Source organism: Talpa occidentalis, unplaced genomic scaffold (genome assembly GCF_014898055.3).
Source record: "Talpa occidentalis isolate TD23 unplaced genomic scaffold, MPIMG_talOcc4v2.1 talOcc4.11, whole genome shotgun sequence".
NCBI lineage: Eukaryota > Metazoa > Chordata > Mammalia > Eulipotyphla > Talpidae > Talpa > Talpa occidentalis.
The window spans coordinates 33,269,827-33,287,509 of record NW_023601104.1 but is presented as its reverse complement, the minus strand read 5'-3'; the positions used below and the strand labels follow the sequence as shown (position 1 = coordinate 33,287,509).

At 47.3% G+C, this 17,683-nt stretch overlaps 1 pseudogene; it reads left to right on the top strand.

Annotated features, from left to right (window-relative positions):
* Positions 1-5,242: 5,242 nt before the first annotated feature.
* LOC119237946 (myosin light polypeptide 6-like) overlaps positions 5,243-17,683 on the top strand; it is a 29,646-nt pseudogene continuing 17,205 nt past the window's right edge.

Below are 17,683 nucleotides of genomic sequence, written 5' to 3'. Positions count from 1 at the left end.
GGAGCAGTGGGTGAGTCAGGAGAGGTCTGCTGCGCCATGTGGGTAGCCCCCTGGCAGGGGATCGAACTCGTGCTGCAATGGCTGCAGATAGCTTCATAGGTTGCATCTTAACCCCTTGCGCCACCAGGGAGGCACTGCTTTGTATTTTTCTGTGAGGCTTCCATAATAGAATATAACAGATGAGGGGACTTGAACAACAAAAATTTATGTCCCACTATTCTGGAAATCAAGAGTCCAAGATCAAGATGGTGGCAGGTTGGTTTTGGGGAGGCCTCTCCTTGGCTTACAGATGGCCGCTTGCTCACTGGGTGAAAAGACAAAAATCTGATCAGTGGTTGCCAAGAGCTTGTTATAAAAATGATTGACTGGGATACGGTGCAATCATGTTTTGGGGGTGAAGGAAGTGATCTTGATGTTATTTACATGAATGTACACATTAATTGAAACTCTTTACCCCGGTATACTTTTTTTAAGTGTTTCTTTTTTAAATATTTATTTATTTATGCATAGAAGAACTGGGGTGTAGGCCAGAGGTATGGGGGGTGAGCGGATTTACCAGAGACAGAGTGGGGAGCAGAACAGGCGGATCCACTGAGATACACTGCTGAGGGGAGCAGCGGGTGAGACAGGAGAGGTCTGTTGCATCATAGGTGAGTTAGCTCCCTGGCTGGAGATTGAATTTAGGCTGCAGCAGTAAAAGTGTGATAGCACTGACTAAACCCCCTATGCCACCAGGCAAGCCCTGCCATGTACACTACAAGTATGTGTGTGTGTGGGGGGGGGGAGTTGATTGCAGATATACATTTATAGACTTGCATGTGCACACATAGAAATAATACCTCACTGAGGTTGATTTAAAAAATCCAGCAAGTCAAGTTCCATAAACATGCTAACAACTTTGACTTCAGTATTTGACTCAGTATTTATGTGGTTTCTGTGCTGAGGGCAGAGGTGAATTAAGTTGAATTTTAGACAGGAGTTGAAGATTTTCATTGTGCAAGCAAATAACAGAAAGTGCATTTCTACTGTTTAATAAATGAAAACATTTCCCCAAACCCTGTAAAAGGGTCTGTCAAGAGTTTAGCTAGTTTCAGCTTGGAACTCATAAAGCCTGTTGAAGCCTCCCATGACCCAGAATGAGGGGACACTACCCTTTCCCAAATTTTGACAAGGTCACCAGTAGTTTGCTTCAAAACATCTGTAATCCTCCTTGACTTTTCCAACAATGTTTCACAGACATTGTTCATTCTTCATTTCTTTTCAAAAAGCTTCAGAATTTACTCTGAAAATGAAGGTTGTGTGCCACCACCCTTGGAATTTTGAATGACTTATTTCAAAAATGGCTTCAATTTACATGCCTGTCATTTTAGACCATAATAGTCCCCATTAACTGTTAAGTGATGTCAGTTTGCTTTATTTTTGGATTTTGGTGGGGTTTTTGCTGGATGAAGCTGCCTGTCTGCGAGGGGCAGCTTTGTCTGATTTAGTTGCACCCAAATGTGCCTAAATATAAGACAGAGAAGAACAAATACTGAGTAAAAGTTTTAGTGAATTTATGTTGCATTTCTCATAAATTCCTGTGGGTTTCTTTTGGCACCAGAATTCAATTCATTATTCTCAGATCCTTTTTAAATAAAATCTGATGCAATAGTTAAGGACCAGTGTCAGGCTGGGAGCTTCCATCTCTGATCAGTTGCTGCAACACTATATAAGTCAATTCAGCAAGCATTCTAGAGCGCCGACTGTATACTCAGACCTCTGGAGAACATGATGGAATAGACAGAATATGGCTTAGGAGCTTACAGCAAAAAAGAAACTATACTCGAACTAGAATAAATAAATAAAATAAATAAATTTCAGTTAGGATTCCTCTACTAACTAGCAGCATTCATTCAAGAATTCATTTAACTTCTTTGTTTATTAGATTTTAAGTAGTCTTTGTATTTATAATTTTATTACAATTTAAAAATAAATTATAATGGACTTTACTGCCATGATTTTCAGGATTATAGTGGGTTTTAAGGAAGATAATGCTTAGAATATCAGTTTTAAAAACATAAATGCAATAAAATTGTAATCAATAAAATAATTGATTTTATTTTAAGAGATAAGTTTAACACAATTCAACCAAAAAATGCATGAAAGTTCTTATGATTTACTTGTTTATGACCTCAAAAATGGAACAGCAAAAAAAAATTAGGGGGAAAATAGTATCAATTAATTTGAAAATCATTAAAACAAGATAAAAAATATCAGTTTTACTGAAGGACTGTATAAAGTGACTATAAAAATGAATCAAATGGAAATTATGAAACTGAAAAACAATGCAATTCATAAAATTAAGAATTTAATAGATGGCACAATAGCAGATTGAAACAGCTGAAGAAGATTAGTTCAGTCATACTTAAGTTATTAGTAAGTATCTAGTCTGATGAGCAAAACACAAAGACAAATATTGGACTTTTATTTAATGAATGATTTACAAAACAAAATATTTATTAAAAACTAGTGGACACTAACACAAGGAGTGAGGCATCTGAGGGTAAGAAGGAAAAGGGAGGGTCAAAGAGTCAAAGGGGTGGAGTGAAAAAAATGAGAAAAAAAGAAAGATTGAAGATGGTGGACACATCAGCCAAAGAACTACGTACAATGATCAAATGCAAAAAAAAAAAAAAGGAAAACACTGAAAAATGGCAAGAGATATATGGGGCATGGAATCAATACCTAATTTAAAAGACAAAGATATACAGATTAAATTTTTTAAACATATATGCTGCTTACAAAAGACTCACCTTAAATATTAATGTGAACCATATGAAGGTACCAATATTCATTTTGACTTAAAAATGGCATTTTCATAAGATTCGACATAAAGTGAGGGCATGGTGAAGCAGAAGGGAAAGGGAGAGAAAAACATATTGTGCAAACGGTAACCAAAAGAAAGCAGAGATTATGGCCAGAAGTACCAACAGAGTGAGAAAGGCATTTCATAATGATAAAATAGCCAATCCGTCCTAAATTTTTATGCACCTAAAGGCAAGGTATAAAAAGCAAAAATGAACAGGACAGGAGAAATTATAAGGAGCGAGTTTAATTTATCTCTTGCACCTGATGAAACAAGCAACAATAAATTCTATAATGATACGGATTTCAACAATGCATCTGGCAAAAATCACCCATTTGGCATACACTGGACCTGCATCTGACATCAATAGAAAACACATTTATTTCAAGTGCGCATGAAACACTGAACTACCTTGACCACACGCTAGCCTAGAAGCAAATCTCAACAAAGTTCAAATGTTAGAAATCATTCAAAGTTTGTTCTTCAACCACAGTGGAATAAACCCATGTATAAATAAGTAAAGAGGTAAATGGAAAATTCCCAAATGTCTGAAAATTAAGCATTTTGCAATAAATGTGTATCAAATCAACTTGTTTACACCTTAAACGTACATGATGCTTTATATCACTTATATCTTTTATTGCTTAAATCTTTTATCACTGAAATCTTTTAAAAAAGATTTATTTATTCATGCATACAAGAATTGGGGTGTAGTCCAGAGGTGCTGGGGGTGAGAGGATTCACCAGAGAGAGACAGAGTGGGGAGCAGAACAGGTGGATCTACTGAAATACACTGCTGAGGGGAGCAGCAGGTGAGACAGGAGAGGTCTGCTGCGCCCTGTGGGTAGCTCCCTGGCCAGGGATAGAACTCATGCCACAGTGGCTGGTGACAGCTTGATAATGCTGATTCTTTAACCCCTGTGCCATCAGGGAGGCCCACATATCACATATCTTGATATAACTAGAAGAAAGGGAAATAAAATGGAATTAACAATGTAGAATTATAAAGGTGGGATTGATCTGACTCACAGTTTTGGAAAATTCTTAGCCATTATCTTTACAAATAAAACTTTTGCCCCATTTTTCAATTTTTCTCCTACTGAGCCTCCAACCACACATACTTATGAGGATGTGTGCTTCTGTTTGTATACTCCTTGAAGTGTCCTGTCTCCTTGGCCCCAAATGTCCCACACATTATGTCTGTAGACTACCTACTGGGGCTGGGTTTTCCCAAGACTTGCTTTGCAGGGTACCTTTGTCCTGAAGGGACAGGGGTGGTAGATGGGCACAGGTATGACAGAAGCTATCCTGTGGCAGTGACCGCTGGCCATACGAGCAAAAGCACAGCCAGGTCAGGGGCTCCTCAGTGTGGTGGGCTCCCCAGGGCCCCAGTAGCAAGCCCTGGCTTTGCTACTGTCCATGTAGTGGTAGGCCTGGAGGTGGACAGCTAGGGTGAGCTGTCTGTCTCAGCAAACAGAGAGCAGAGGCATTACCCAGGCACCTCCTCCTGGACTAGAGGTCATTCCAGGGCACTGAACTAGGGATCTGGAGGTCCAAGTCGTGAGGAACAAAGCACATCTGGCTTGTTCTGTGTCTACAAGGGCCCCTTGACCTCTCAATGTTTACAGTTATGAAATGAAGACCTCTCTTTCCATCAGCTGGCCTCCACCCCCACACTGTCAGAAGGGACAGGAAAGGCCCTCATAGGGTTCCCAGGGAGCCACTGGGAAGTCCTGAGGTAAGGACTGCCCAAAGTGTGTCTTCCCGCTGCAGCTGGGGTGCAAACCCAGGTGCTGGTTCCTACTGTAAGACTATGCTGCTGACAGAACTCACCAGGGCAGAAGGAGCTGCAGCTGCTTCCTGGAGCCAAGGGAGGAGAGGCCAAAGTCAGGAGGAGAGAAAGGAGAAAGAACCGCAAGGAAATTGGGATGGCCCAGAAAACAGGGGTGGGGGTGGCAGAAGAGAGGGAATGAAGTGGGTTATTGCCACCTAAACCTTTCAGTGGCATTTTACTGGGAGAAGCAAGAAGCAAGAAGCAATAATGGTAGCATTTCAGGCATGGGGCATACAAACGCCTGATACCGCCCTCAGACTGGAGGCCTCTGCCTTCCCTGCTGAGTTCAGGATTCACCAGAGGAAGCTAGAGCCTCACCCTGCTTAGAGGGCACTGCAAGTGGGAAACTTTTCTTGTGTGTTTTCTAAAAACATCTGTTCTTTCAAAACAACTTCTTTTCAGTGGGAGACTTAAAAAGCAGAATAGCTCCCAAAGAATAACCCCACCTCTGCAGGCCTGGGTTCTAGATCACAGAGGCATCTCTCTCCCCTGGGTATGTACTCAGACGCCCCATGGCCTTGTGAGGACACAGGCAGTGTGAGGAATATCATTTGGAAGACGGAATGAGCAGCTCCATAACAAATTACATCCAAGATGTATGGTTTGGCTCGGTGGGCCCCTGAATGGGGAATCAGGGCAAAGGAATCTGCCCTAATGGTTTTTCCAAAGGCCCAGGTCCTGTGCCTTTGTGATACTGCCCTCAGAGCCCCCCTTTACCTCCGCCTGATCCGTAGCCAGACCCATCGCCCCCCCCAGACCCTCTGAAACTGAAGCCTGAGAGGCCGGTGCTCCCCCAGCTGAGGGCTGCGTGGAGGCCTCCACTTCGTGGGGAGGAGCAGCCGCTCTACCAGCTGCAGAACAGAAGGCCGGGCCAGGCCACCGGCGGCAAGGGGAGCCTGCTTTCCAAGTGGAAAGTGGTGAAAAGTATGTTGGAATCTGCTTCCAGAGTCATGGAATTTTTTTTTTTAATGTTCTTTTCAAATACAACTTTGAAAAAATATTTCGAGGCAGAGAAATTAATTAGGGCCCTTTGTGCTGGACTTGCCTTCCACAGAGCTCCTCTAGCAAGAGGAGTAAAAATAGAACCTGTGAGGGGCAGAAAGGCACTGCCAACAAAGATCATATTTAAAAGCCCAACTAGGCATGACTGTCCAAACAGGAAGAAAGGAGCTAATTATTTCCATGGCTGCGGAGGGCAACAGTGGCAGCCTTCTCAGGGTCGCTGGCGACTGAAAACTGGAAAAGGCCCATGAGGTTGGGAGGGGAGGCTTTTCCAAGGGACAAACCCTGCCTGTGCCCCTCCAATAATCATCACTTGTCCCAACTGCCAGGAAGAGCCAGGAAATCAGGAAAAAGTGGAGAAAAGCAGAGCACTGAATATTAAAAAATTCTTCCACTTATTCAACAGCTTGACCTTTTTAATACATTCTCCAAATCATTTGATCCTCAACTACCCTCCATGAGGTAGGCCTGGTAGGATATTTTCCTGTTCTCCAAATGAGAATGCTAGATGAGTCCAAAGTCACCTGAAGGTGTTGCTGGCAGACCACAGAGGGTCCAGAAGTCAGATGTCTGACTTCCAGGCTCACCAAGTTTCAGTGTAACAGAGGTGAGCGTGTACTTTGGAACCAGAGGGAAGAAAGTCTTGGTTCGGCCACTTATGGGCAAGTTACTCCCAGTCTCTGAGCTTCAGCTTCCTCATCTGTAACATGTCCATCTTGCTTTCAGAGGTTGCCATGAGGATGGAAGGAAGTGAGGTATCTAAAGCCTTAGCACAGTCCCTGGAGAACATCAAGCACTGGGCAGTTGTTGCTAGCATCTGCTCTGAGACACAGCTGACAGGCCAGTGTTTCTGTAGAAGGGAAGGATGGAACAGCCTCCTGAGCAGCTGGTGCTGTGGCACAAGTCCTAATGGAGGAGTCAAAGACCCACTGAACCTGTGTGTTGGGTGAAACACTTCAGCCTCAAGCCTCAGTATCCTCATCTGTAAAATGGGCACAACCCATTTTGTGGCTGAGCTGTGTCCTCTTCCTGGTTGGCAGAAGAACTACATTTCCCAGCTCCCTAGCAGCCAGAGAGAGGTCCCTGTAACTGAATTCTTCCCAGTGGAATGTAGGTAGAAGCAACTTAAGCCATTTCAGTGCTGAGCCTTAAAAATGTCTGTGCTCCCCCAGCCTTATTTCCTCCCTCTGAGGAGATGAAGATGAAGGAGGTTGGGTTCTTGAGTCATGACATTGAGCAAAGTCCCCCCAAGTTGTCTTGAGCTGTAGTATGAGGGACAAGAGCGCCTTTGCTGTGCAAAGTCACTGGGGATCATAGTTTAGTTTAGCCTGGTAACAGAGCTCCCCAGGGGGAGGTGCCATCAGAATCAGATGAGCTTGTGTGTGGCAGGGCTCTTCAAATGTGGATGGCTGCTTTCCTAGCTTTAGGACAGAGGGCTTGGTCTCACAGATGTTGCTTCTGGGATCTGTGGGTTCACATGCAAACCATGAAGAAAGCTGTCATTTAGCAAGCATCTGCTCCATGCCAGATACTGGGTGAGGAGCTTTTTTCACTTAGCGTGGATCCCAGGATCCCTTGATGGTGGGTCAGCGGAGCAAGCAGGCAGGGCACAGGTGCCATGTGGCCAGGCAGTAACTACAGTTGCTGTGTGACTTCACTTCTCTGGGCCACTGTGCCCTCAGCTGCATAATGTTGCAAGGATTTAAATGAGTTATTACTTGTAAAGCACTTAGCATGTGATAAATGCTCCCCAAGTGTTGGCTATCCCGAGTGTTTTCTTCTGCAGAGACGTCACATGTCCACCCATGGATGCACGTCTTGTGAGAGGCTGAGGTTGGTGCTCTACTCTGTATTTTCAGGAGCAAACACTACTCTTCCCCACGAGACTCCAGGAGAATAAACAACTATCAGCCTCTCTCGTTGTCATTGTCAACACAGTCTTCATCATTCCCCCTATTTTGTAACAGCCTTTCAATTTTCACAATACATTTCAACGTTCTACTTCATTCCATCTTCACTCAGATTCCGATTCCCATTTTATAGACAAGAAAACTGAAGTTTGGAGAGCTCAGTGACTTAGCCCAGATGACGTACTCCACAGTGGGAAAGCTGGGCTTATGGCCACATCGCAGTCACTGGGCAGCACAAGGCCACATGCAGGCTTGCCTGAAGCAGCATGGCCTGCTCCTCTCTTTCTTGTTCTGCCTCCAGCTTCTCTGTGGGTGGTGTGAGGTTGGGCTGAGATGCCTGGTTCTGGGGAAGGTGGGCAGGGCTACCTGGCTGTGGAAGCATGATGATAGGCTATCTTCCACCCCTGGGGCTTAATGAACCCCTTTGAAAGTCAGGACCAAGGTTTGTAGCCCAATTGCTAGGAAGGATCTGGCCAGAGGATATGCAATGCAGATGCCTAGAAAAGAGGCAGTTTGGATGAGGAGACCAGGCCTGGGACCTCTGTGTGACGCAGAGGGTAGCGCGAGCTGCTCTTGGGCAATAGCCAGCCTAAGGCCCCATGTGGTCCACGGCTCCAACCACATGCTGACTCCTGACCCCATGCAGGACTGACCACAGCTTGGCCACACATGGACTCTTAAAACCAGGCACAAACTGTCTCCAAACCCTAGTCACAGGCAGACCAAGAACCCCAACTAGTGAGTGAATATGGATCATACTTGGCTATTGGCCCTACTCCTCAATGGCTGCCCCTAACTGCCTTGAACTAACCACTAACCACAGACTGACCTCCAACCCCAGTCTCAGACAGGCCTACTGACACTCATGAGCCTAACCTTACAACCAGCTCAAGTGCATGTGACACTGGTTACATCAGTAAGAGGGATGACAAAGGGGCTGCCCAAGACATCTCTGCTGTAGAACACTTAGACCCCCATAAAGTTGGGGGCAGGGGACAAGGTCATCTCTCTATGTAACCAATGTTGCCCAATTTGACACTTCATTTCTGTGTGATAATGGCACCTTCCTTCCTTGACATATCTCCTGAATTCTAAGAAGCACATTTCGCGGCTCCCCACCCCCCGGCCCCAGTTTCATGTCTCTGAAATCAAGATTTTCAAATAACGGGGCCCTGCGAGTCGCTCCTCACCAGACAGCTCTGGTGTGGTCTGTTGTAGGGACAGGAACCTGGTGGTGGTTGCTCATGCTCTTGTCACGTCAGTGGCTGTTGCCTGGCGTTGCTGGTACCATGCACATTCAGCCAAATTATATGTGAAATAACTTTTAAGAATAGCAGAAACTAGCATGGAGATTTGGCATTGAGACAGACACAGTGCAGAAAGGCCCAGTTAGGGGGCGACAGGGGGCAAATTGATGTCAGTGAAAGAAGTTGGAAGAAAGACCATCATCTTACTGTCTTTCACAATAACAATCAAATGCTTCACAAAGCCCTCAAAAAGAAGAGTCCCATGTGCAGTGAAGCTGGCTTGTGTTTTGTCTTGCTGGAGGATGGCCTAACTCGAGCCACATGAAGCCACCCAAGGCCAAGTCACCCAAGGAACTGCCACGTCCTCCAGAGGAGAGAGAAATGGTGTGGCCAGTGCATACGATGCCAGTGATTTATCTACATTAAATCAACAAGTTTTGTTCAATAAAGAACACAATGTCCAGAGTTAATTAATAACCCAGGATAAAATATTTTCCGTGTCTAGAGTGGAGTTGCTATACACAGATATGTCAGGAAGGCCTGCACGTCAACAAGTCAAGACACACAGCCCCGTGTCCGTCACTAAACTGGCAAAGGAGATAAAGAAGCCACTCACGAAGAAAAGCCCAGAACCTCCAAGAAGGCCACAAAGAGACATGCCAGCTCATGACCCACAGAGACATGCAAATTCAGAAAATTGTGACTTGCTCTCCTATATTCACAATCCTGGCAAGACTTGAAAATTAAATAATGTCCAAAAATGTTGGAGAAGTGGGGGAGCACGAGCTACTGACTCGCGTGGGAGCACCGTTCCAATGAGCAGCCTGTGGTACCTGGTGGTGCCGTGTCGTGGGCCACCGACCCCCACGGGGTGTGTAGCCCAGACACTCCTGCATCTGTGAAGACCGGGAGGATGTGGCCCAGCACTGAGGGAAGCTCTGAGCTGTAAGTTGACGGTGGTCGCTGTGCATAGGGATATAACCGGAGCAACAAGCTCCATGACAGTAACCACAGGGATGCGTTTTTTAAAGTTACCATTGAAAGAAGAAATGTAAGGAAGTGTGAGAGCTAACCTCATCTAACATAATGCATATGTAAATTCAAAGCAGCTACACAGGAGTGTGGCAAAAAGCAAAAGGAGCTCAGTATATTTCCCCAGGATATATGTCTAATATTCGTCTAAATTCATGTGTACATTGGAGTAAGGGCCATGTTTGTGTGTGGGGCTGGGGGCGGGGGAGTGAAAAGGCTTGTTCAGGAGATAAAAACAAAAGGTAAAACAAAACAGGACAGGGGTTGGATTAGTTTCCTATCTGGGTAACTGATTTCCACAAACCTAGTAGCTTAAGACAACACATGGAGCCTCCCTGGTGGCACAAGGGGTTAAGACATAACCTATGAAGCTAACAGCAGCTACTGCAGCATGAATTCGATTCCCAGCCAGGGAGCTACCCACATGGCACAGCAGACCTCTCCTGTCTTGCACGCTGCTCTCCACAGCAGTACATTTCAGTCAGTCTGCCTGTTCTGCTCCCCACTCTGTCTCTGCTGAAACCTCTCACCCCCCACACCTCTGGCCTACACCCCAGTTCCTGTATGCATAAATAAGTAAATCTAAAAAGAAAAAAGACAACAAAAAGTTACCATCTACAGTGCTGGAAGTCAGAAGTCCTAAGTCAGCCTCACTAAAGCCAAGGTGTCAGCAGGCCTGGCTCCTTCTGGAGGCTCCTGGGCATAACCCATGCCTTCTTTGCCTCTCCCGCATGTGGCTGCCTCCCTCCATCTTTGAAGGCAGAAGTGTGGTGTCTTCAACTCTCTCCTCCACCGGCCACTTCACCACACCCTGGCTTTCTCTCACTCTGACCCTCCACCTCTCTCTTATGTGGACCCTTCTTTTCACTATGATCCAGAGGACCCAGGACACCACCTCCACCTAATTTCCTGATCTTAATCACCTCCGCACAGTCTGTTTTGCTGTGTAAGGAGCACATTCACAGGACACATGTAGACGTCGTGGGGAGGAGGAGGGGGAACATATTCTGCCTACCACAGGGACTTTGCATGAATCAAAGAGAATAATCTTCTCAACTGTCTATAATCCAGGGTTTATGGAAACGTGCCCCAAAGGAGAGCACCCTGTGCTGGGACCAAGTCCCTCTTGGGAGGTTTGGGATGGTTTCCTGAGGACGTGATGTCTGAGTGGCAAGAGGAAGGTCTGGAGGTTGCTGGCTTTCAGTCTCTTTTAGGAAGTCTGTGCTCCCACAGCCCTTTTCTCTGATTACCACCCCCCCACCCCCGCTGGGCTGTGGACCCTTCTTCCATGGGCCCCCTCTCTGAGGGTCTCAGCCTGCTTGGTTTCTCAGGACTGGCTCTGTTTATCCTCCCTGCTGCGTGCTCCACGTCTCTTCTCTGTTCTGCTAGGGACACAACACTTTTGCATCAGCCCATCTCAGCAACGGGCAATGAACTGATCTTCCGTCCCTCATTCTTTAGTCCCTCCTAAGAAAGTTCTCTTTCCCTTGCTAGTTCTGTTTCTGGGAAGAGCTGTCCATGCACACGCTGCCCACCCACTCACTCCCTGCAGCGATCTGGCTTTTGCCAAGATTACCAGTGACCTCCTTTTTTGTTGGTCAAGGGGGATGTATATCTTGTCTCATCTTTCTTGGCTTTGAGACAGCATTTGGCCCTGCTGGCCGTTCCCAACTCGTCAAATACTCTTCAGCCTCTTTCTCTTGCTGCTGCTTCCCAGTTTCCTCTGGAGATTCCTTTCCTCTAAACATTCCAGACAGTGTTATGCCTCTCAGGGTGATTTCCAAGGCCATTTTCTCATTTTTCTATAGCTATATGCTCACTTCCCTGGCTGTAGGTGAAAGACTTCTAAATCAGTCTCTCCAGACAACCCCTGTGCCCAGGACTCCAGGCCATGTTTGCAGATGTTCCAGCTGTTCCAGCTGTTTACCAACATCTCTATTCTGATACCTCGCAGGCATCTCACCACATCCAGGAAGGTAGTCATCCCCTCTGCAAACACCCCATTGTCATACCTTAAACATCGGTGGCCTTCTAGTTTTGACCCCTTTGTCCTTGTCGTCAGGCATCAAGTCTCCACATTTCTTCTTTCTCAGTGTCTCAGTAATCACTTATTTTTCTACATCTTTCCGACTGGTGCCAGAGCCCAGGCCTCCATCATCTCCTAACCAGCCACTAAATGGTCTCCTGCTGGCCTCCCCAAGTCTCATCCAGGAGCATTTACTCTGCACTGAGTCCTAAGCCAGGTTTTTCCCTGACCCCGACACACTCTACCTGCGTTCTCAGGATCTTCAGGAACCATGATTCCGAGCCCGTGATTCCTCCTTGCTCTGCTGATGAACTCTGAATTCTTAGTAAGGCAGAATTCTAATACTAACTTGATGAAAAATGTAGCTAAAAAGCAAGTTTATAAATAAGCCAACACAATAATTGTGATTTGTGCTGAATGTTATAAATAAAATAAACAGAGCAATAGGCTAGAATAGCAAGAGGCCACTAACCTAGCGTGAATGCAGAGGCCTAGGAGGTGGCATCTTAACTGAGATCTGAAGAATGAGTGGAAGAAACCCTCTGGGATAGAATGAGAACAACGGAACCAATCACGAGGAAAAACAGTAAGGCAGAGAGAAAGGGGAAGCAGAGGCAAGGGAGGCCACGCAGCTCCTGACCGATGAGCCATTGCCTTGTTTCAGAATCCTGGTTTCAGCTGCAGATACCAAGAAATCCAGCTGTTCCTTCTGCATCAGTTTCTGTGAGATGTCCAGAATCCCTACCCTTACCACCAACCTCTTTATTTGAGTTGGTGTAAGGAACTCTATTCTTCTTAACAAAATGGACATCCTTTAGATGTCGGCTTAAATGTCACCTCCTCCAAGACGACTTCTCTGATGTGTCAGTCTGAATTAGATGCCTGTACTAGTTTCCTAGGGCTGTGGTAACAAAGTACCACAAACTGGGTGGCTTTAAAGAACAGAAATGTATTCTCACAGTTCTGGAACTTGCCATCCAAGATGAAGGTCTCAGCAGAGCCACACTCTTTCTGAAGGTCCTAGGAGAGAATCTGTTCCCCTTAGAAAGTCCCCTAGAGTGACTTGGTGGTGGGAATTTAATGGGGACTATAACCAATATGAGAAAGCATACATTGTAAAAAATGAAGAACTATGTAAAAAACACATAAAATTGAAAAAGAAAGTCCCCTAAAACACAAAGCTTCTGTATTGTTGTCCACCCATGGTTTATAGATGTGAGACTCCAATCTCTGAGCCCGTGATTCCTTCTTACTCTGCTGATGAACTCTGAGTTTTGTGTGACATCCTCCCTGGTGTCTGTCTCTCTTCTCTTCCTTAAGATTGGGCCTAAGGCAATGACCACATCTTGACTTGATTATTCTTGCAAAGACCCTATTCCCAAGTAAGGTCACATTCACAGTCAGACTTCAATATGTCTTTTAAGGGAGAACACCATGTAACCTATTGCCTCTGTCATGAGCTTGTCCACGCTACTGCCATGGCTTCTCCACCTGCTTCCCACTCTACCAGATTGTCACACTATGAGAGCAGGACCAAAGAGTCATGCTCACCACTGCACCCCCAGGGCCTGGCATGAAGGGCAGGAGGTATTGCTGAATGAATGGGTGCCCTCGAGGAGGTGAGTGTATGGAGCCCTGGACCTAAGTTATCTGCTTGTTCCTTTTTGTCTTAGTGGCCTGCCTGAATCTGCCTGTAGCTGATCACACTCATTTAGCTTTAGTTTGAAAGGAGTGGACAGTAACAGTCATGGAGCCAGTCCTCAGACATTAGCCCAGTCCTGCCCAGCAGCAACCCAGGAGCAGAGGAGGCAAGCACTGCAGACTCATCCCAGAATTGGCCTGCTTACAGATTCACTCTGAGTCTATAGCCAGAGCTTCAGCGCCCACCCCAATCCCCCACCACCGCAATGTTCAAGGCAAGGAGAAATGCAGCACTCCTAGAACCCCAAAACTGTCATGTGCCTTCCCATCTGAGAGAACATTCTCCCCAGCATCAGAGGTGAGGTGAGCAGGAAGGACTGCAGCAGAAGTGGGGGGAAGCAAATCCCATTGATCTGCAGTCACTTGGGAACCATGAGCTACTCTTGCTGTTGTCATCTAGAAAGCTGTATCCCAAGCATGGAGAGGCTGGCCTGGCTCCATATTAACTCTCTACCTGGGTCTGTATGTGGGGGGTGGGAACCCTGTGGCACTGTCAATGTCCATGCCAATGACCGTAGCTAGGAATTGATTATGGCTCTTGATCTAGAAGAATCACTCCCTTTAAATTACTTGAGGGGAGGTGCTGAGAGGGTGTCTTGATCTAGAAGAATCACTCCCTTTAAATTACTTGAGGGAAGGTGCTGAGAGAACTGAATTCTGGAAAGGAAAAACTGGGACATGAGGAACCTCAAACCAAAGCAGCACAAACTCCTGCAAATATGACCCAGCAGCGTCTGGCCTTCACAGTTCCATAACCTCAGCTCCATTTACTCAGCAGTCCTGTGAGATGAGTGGCCAGAATTTAGTTTTTTTTTTTAGATTTATTTATGCACACAAGAGCTGGGGTACAGGCCAGAGGTGCAGGGGGATGAGAGGATTCACCAGAGACAGAGTGGGGAGCAGAACAGGTGGATCCACTGAAATACACTGCTGAGGGGAGCAGGGGGCCAGACAGGAGAGATCTGCTGCACCATGTGGGTAGCTCTCTGTTTGGGGATCGAAATCATGCTGCAGAGGCTGCAGATAGCTTCACAGTACTGTGCTTAACCCCTTGTGCCACCAGGGAGGCCCGGTGGCCAGATTGGACCCAGGGAGCCCCACCAGCAGACAAGGGCCATGCTGACCATGCCAGAGACCCAGGTCTGAGATTGGGCTGCATCTGCTGGGGCCTACGCTGCCCCTGTACCTCCTGGCCAGATGCCCAGTTTATAATAATTGGATTCTGTCCCATCCAGTAAGATCCCAGGCCCTGGAGGTCCCTAGGAGGGTGGGGACCTGGCTAGGGGATTCTGGGACCTCAAAGTGACGGCTGTCGGGAGACAGCAAGCTGCTGTGCGCAGGAGCAGGAAGACAGGCCTGAGGGCTGCAAATATCATTATCCCGAAGAGACGTGCCTGGCTGCCCCAAACTTTTAAGTCTTTTGATGAAAACCAACCTGTTAACGTTTCAAGAATTTGCTGGCAGGCTCCGGAGCAGCCCACTCCTGTTTGCTTGGGGATGGAGTTTCCAGGAGAACCAGGCCAGATGTGGGGCAACTGAAGATGAACATGAGGGGATGGCAAGAGGGGGGGTTCAAAGAGAGTGGAGCAATGGGGGTGGGTGCAAAATCCCTGACAAGCTTCAGACACTCAAGCAGATATTAACATCTCCTGGAAGAGAGAAACAAAAGTCCCCAAGGGCAATCTGCAGAAAATCTAAAATCTGGTGGGCTGAAATGAGAAAGAAAGGCCCACTAAGAAGCAAGATGGGGGTCAGGCCTGTGTGCAGGAAGACCGGTAGACCCCAAAGTTTGTCCCATCCCTTTCTTCCAGCCCTTCCTTCCTCCTTCCTTCCACTTTCACAGCCCGCTGCCTTGGTCTGACGAGATTCTTCCTTCCTTCAAGGCACTGCTCGAAGTGGCAGCGCTCCCCTTCCAAACGAGACCAGTCTTTTCTTCAGAGCCTCCCACGGGACACTCTGAGTTACCGGTAAGCAAACAGCCCCCAGCTCCATTCAGGCCCAGTAAACCTATGCCCAGCAACATGGAGGGGCCTCAGGAGCCAACCCACTTAGTTCTAGAATCTACAGATTCAGTTTGTTCTGATGCCCCACACAGCCTACCTGCCGTGTGTCACAGCAGATCTTCATTCTGCAACTGCCAAAATGTTAGCCCAGGGCAACACTCTGTGACCCCACCAGGGCACCACACTCTAAGACTCTTGGGTGCGTGTCCAGTCGAATTGAAGTATCACTGTCACTGTTCACGGTTCTAACTTCTCTTGAACAATGAACTACACTCTTCCCCTTCCCTGGCCCCGTTCTGACTCCAGACCATCCTGGGGTCTGTGGCCATTCCCCCAAAGAGAGCTCCTATAACCCTCATAGTGTTTACACCTGTGCCTCCTCCTCCTAGGGCTGGTATGTGTGAACTGTGGGAAGCCGAAGACGGGAGGACTGCCACGTTCGAGGTTCAGCTACCCCCAGCCCAGCCTTCAGGTGTCTGCAGTCTCACAAGGGCCCCTGAGCAGAGCCACCGAGCCAGGGGACTCCCAGATTCCTGCCCCTCACACACGGCGTGAGACAACACACATTGGTCACTTTTAGCTGCTGAGTTTTGTGGTAATTAGTGATGTAGCAACAGAGATCTAATCCTGGGGAAGCTCAGGCACAGCGCTGCCAGCAGCCAGGGCAGCAGGGGGAGGGGGAGGCTACTCACAGGGCTGGAGGTGCAGCTGTGAGAGCCCCAGGTCTCAGCTTGTTCCCCCCTAAGGGTAGCAGATTGAATGGCCTGAGCTGAGGGGCTGGGATGTGTTGCTGCCCAGGGCCCAGCTTCATATCATCCCTCTGGGTCAGGGAACTCTTGTCCCTGCTCCAAAGATAGTGGGTGTTGCTAAAGCTGACTGATATTCTCTGGATCTGGTCTCACTGAGGATCTCCTCCAGTATGCAGGTGTCAGGTTTGTACAAATTCCAGAAGGTCTGGCCATTTGGAACAAGCCTAGTGTGTATGAACAGAGTCCAACACTGGGAGTGAGGCTGCCCGGGGCACTGCTAGGCCATCGGGACAGTGAGTCAGTGGCCCGGTCAGTGACCAGACTCACCTGCCCCCTGAACACCCGCAGAGGCTATTTCTATCTGGAGGACTCACTGCCTGATCAGAACTGCCTCCTATTAGGCTAAAGCGGCCTGAGGGCTGTGGCTGAGCAGACATGGATCCATGGATGGTTCTGTCTCAGCAGAGCCATTGTCTAGCCTTAGAAACAGTCCCAACCTTGGCACTGTGGAGCTGTGAGGTCTCCTTCAGCTGCAAGCACAGAACCCCAGCTCATTGTTAATAACCACCAATATACAGTGAGTGCATTTTCTCCATGTGTATTAGCTTGAACAACCTAATGGGAGGTATTCACACCCCCATTTATAGATGAGGAATATGAGGCAGTGAGCGGACTCACCAGAGTTCCCACTGCTGGTAGGTGAAAGAGCCAAGATTTGGCCAGGCAGGCAGGCTCCAGAGCCCATGTCTTTAACTCCCACTAAAAGGAAAATTCCAGAACTCTCTTCAGGTATTCCTGTATCAACAGGTTCAAACAATTTCACAATAGCCCACTTTTCTCACCATCTCTCAGCTCTGGCTCTTGGAGTTGACTTCAGTCTCAGCCTCCCCATGTGGTGGTCACCAGTAGATGGAGGCTCACACCACCCCCACTGTACATAAGAAAGCCCTCAAAATGAGTGTCATGGGGATACCTGGCATCATAAGCTCAGCTCCAAATAAATCTCTGAGGTCCAGGGCATCAGAAGATCTGAAAGGGTAGGGTTGAGCCAAAGGCCCAACTGGATGCCAGACCTGGAATCAGAACCCCAGGATGCCTTGTCCTCAGAATGGGGAGAGGGGTTTAATTTGTCCTTATGACGGGGCTTATCCTGTGTGAGTCCTTTAGCATGCACTTCCCGGATTGGTTCCCATGCCTGGGCCTGCAAGATGGTGGCCAGATCATTCTGGAAGCCAAGTGGTCACAGTAGGAAAAGAAGCACTATCCACTTTTCTGAACATATGTTCCAAATACCCGGCACTGTGTCAAGGCTTTTTGCACAGGTTCTCTAGCTG